Source organism: Corylus avellana, chromosome ca2 (genome assembly GCF_901000735.1).
Source record: "Corylus avellana chromosome ca2, CavTom2PMs-1.0".
Classification (NCBI taxonomy): Eukaryota; Viridiplantae; Streptophyta; class Magnoliopsida; order Fagales; family Betulaceae; genus Corylus; species Corylus avellana.
In genome coordinates, this window is record NC_081542.1 from 13,699,229 (window position 1) to 13,702,738 (window position 3,510).

A 3,510-nucleotide genomic window follows, 5' to 3' on the forward strand; every position below is an offset into this window, starting at 1 on the left:
TGTTTTGAGTTTTTTCGTGTTATCTTGTGTAACTTTCTATATTTTTCAGCTTTGTTGCTTAGTTTTTATCCCGATCTATTTGGTCTTCAGACTCTTTGTCTATGGAGTGGATATTTTTTCCTTTTCTTTCTGGTTTCCTTTGGAAACCTTTTTTCCACAGTTACTTCTCATCTAAATCTCCATGGCTTTTTAGGAAGCTTGTTTAGATGCTTGATAGAGGTATTCGTACTCCCGATAGAAGTATCAATCACCTGTATGCGCCGCGGCAAGGGTTTTCTCGGGCTGCATTCACATCTTTTTTTTTTTTTTTTTCCATTTATGATCTCATTCTGATTTTTGAGATCTGGCCAGTTGGGGTTTTAGTAAGCTCTTTTTTTTTTTTTTTTTTTTTTTTTTTTTTTCTCCCTATAATCCTCTTTGTTTGAATGAATGTTGGTTTGTTACCAAAAAAAAAAAAAAAACCTTTGTTCTCTCACCTCAAAAAACCTCCATAGTCTCCCTCCAACCTCCTCCATGGGAAGCTCTCTCCTCCTCCCCTTTCCCCTCTAAATCCTTTTTCCTTCTCCCCCCTCCCCTTCTTGCCTCTTCGAAGGCTCAAAACGCCTCTTTGGAGGCTCTATCCTCCTCTTTGGCGGTTTTATCCTCCTCTTTGGAGGCCTTATCCAACGCCTTTGGCGTTTTATTTTTGTCCAATAACAGCATCGTCTACCCCTTTACTGCAAATCGTCCGATCATCAACTCCTCCACCTATCCCCAACCTCAAATCAGCCCCCTTCTTGAAATTTTTGGATTTGGTTTCCCTAAAATCATAAATGCTCATTTTAGGAAGCTACAACCCTGCCCGCGCCACTCCACCATGCCCCTGGGAGTCTCCACCATCAAACACTGCCAGCCCGGTTTCAAACGGACCACCACGCGTCGGAGCGTGTATCACATGCGCCTGCGAGTAGATCTTACTCACGGGCGCGTGTACTGCACGCACAAGCGCATGCGCTGAATTAAGTGGCGTATGACGCCTCTGTTCCTCCGCTCTGCCACCTTCAACAGCTGTCGTAGGTCTTGTGAAGCCCTGTTTCATCTTCTGACTTTCCTTGCAGGCACGTGGTCTTCACACGTCAGTAAGAGGCTTACACTTACCAATCTTCATTTGGGTACCTATAGCTATCCCCAGCCTCGCCTTCGATTGATGCTACTATTTTTAATTTTGTTCTATTATAGTTTCAGGAATTTAGATTCCCTTTCCACCTTTCTTGGTGTTCTCTCGATCTGGTTACAAATTGTTATGCGGTGTCACCTGGACTCCGCGCTGGTTTTTCTTTTAATTAGCTTTGATTCAACCTCCATCAAGGTTCCCCATGCTGCTGTAGCTCTCTTTCGCTATTACAGTTGTATATTTATTGTGTGCACTATCTCTGGTGCACCTTTTCAAACATCTTAATTGGTGGCCAATTTTCTTGGTCTTCGTACCAAGAAAGCATAGGTTCTCGTCATTCATTTGATGCAGTGCCTCTTTTTTTTTCTGTTTACTTATACTGATGGGGTTATTTTGGGACTTATTGTTGAGTTGCCCAACCTTTTGTTGTTTGATGTAATCTCTACCACTCTGGCCTCCTTCTCGTGGGTAGTTAAGAAAATTCATAGAAGTGCACGACTATCTCGATAACAAAATAGGTCGCCTTTAATCTTGGCCGGATGGATTCCAATTCCTCCTTAGCTACGATGTTGGAAATGACCTCCAGTTTGCTTTGGTTAGAATATTGATTTAATAATTAAATTCATATTTTTCAATTAACTTAAATTTATGAAATAAGTTATGATCTAACATGATATTAAATATTAAAGTAAAGGTGGGTTCACTTGTCTTTATCTTTCACCTCTTAATTTAATTAGATAAAATGCCCTTGAATCAAATGTTTATGTGAGGATGCAATAAATATGAGTTACTCCATCACTGGCATCTCTTGCTTTTTTTATTGTTTTTGTTTTATTTTTGTTTTTATTGTAAGACTATTAAGAAGCTTAGTAACATGCTTCCTAAAATTTTTAGAAACAAATATATGTCTGTTAATGGGTTTTGAGTGTATTTTTTTTTTAAAAAAAAATGTAAAACAACATAAATATAAAAAATATTTTGTATTGAAGGGTGTTTTATGTGTCGTAATTTATGTCCATAGCTTTGACTCAAGCTCGAAAAATAAAACACTTCTAAGCTTCCCTATAACTATTCTAAAAAAAATAAAAAATGAAAAATAAAACTTAGAATTCCTAAAAATCCTTGGCCACTTTTCCAATAACACAGATAAAAGCACTCACATAGGGCTAAAAATACCAAACAAAAGTTTCATCATTTTTGCCAAAAAAAAAAAAAAAAGAAAAAAGAAAAAAAGAAAAAGACAAAGGATATATATATATATATTCAATTTGATTCTTTATCTTCTCTGAGAATATTGAAATTCTTCTATGGTTAAAGTGGATAGCAAAAATATAGATATTTCGTAAAAATGGGTAGATAAAATAGAAAAAAAAAATTAACTGAATTTTAATTAAACATTTGTTGAGTCATATATATATATATATATATATATATATACTAGTGACCTCCGTTTTATAAGGCGTGGTCCCAAGACCTCCACTTCATAAGGCGTGGTCCCAAGCCGATTGAGTTACTCCTTGGAAACTTGTTGAGTCATATATCATTCATAAGAACTGTCTGTAAATCTATCTAATATGAGTATTAATTATCAGTTCGTGTAATATTATATAAATGGTTGTTTTGCCTTGCTCAATTGAGTCTTAGGATGTTTGTATATATAGAACTTTAATAAACAGAATTACATATTTGAATTCTAAATGATCTAGAGAGATCATGATTACAATTTAAATTACAATTCAAACTCTATCTGAGAAGTTTATCTACTATGATAAGATGAAATTACAATTCAAACTCTATCTAAGAAGTTTACCTACTATGATAAGATGAGAGCTTATTTATAATAAATACAATCTGTTTGAATTTGAATATTTACTAGGGTGTCAAAAATTACCGGGAAACTGAAAATTGGAGACCCAGTTTCAGTTTTGGTTGCAAAAAAATAAAAAACCAGGGATCCCGATTCCGGTCCCGGTTTTTGGCACCTGGTAAAAACCGAGAAACCGGAACCGAGTGCACATATATATATATATATATATATATATACACTTTTTTTTACTTTTGTTTTTTTATTTTAGGTTTAGGTTAATTATTTCACGCACTACAAAAAATCAATTTTTGTTGACACAAGTTTCCTGACGTGTTAGACCATCTAACACATCAGGAAATCCTCCTGACGGGACATTTTTGACGTGTTTCATGCGTGAAAAATATGGGTGTCAGGAAATGAAAATTCCTGACGTGTCACTTTCTGACACGTGTTAAAATAAATAATTTTTCTTTTTTTAATTTTTTTCTGGATTTTTTTTCAATTCAAAAAATTACAAACGTGTCAAAATTTGATACGTCAGTAATTTTTT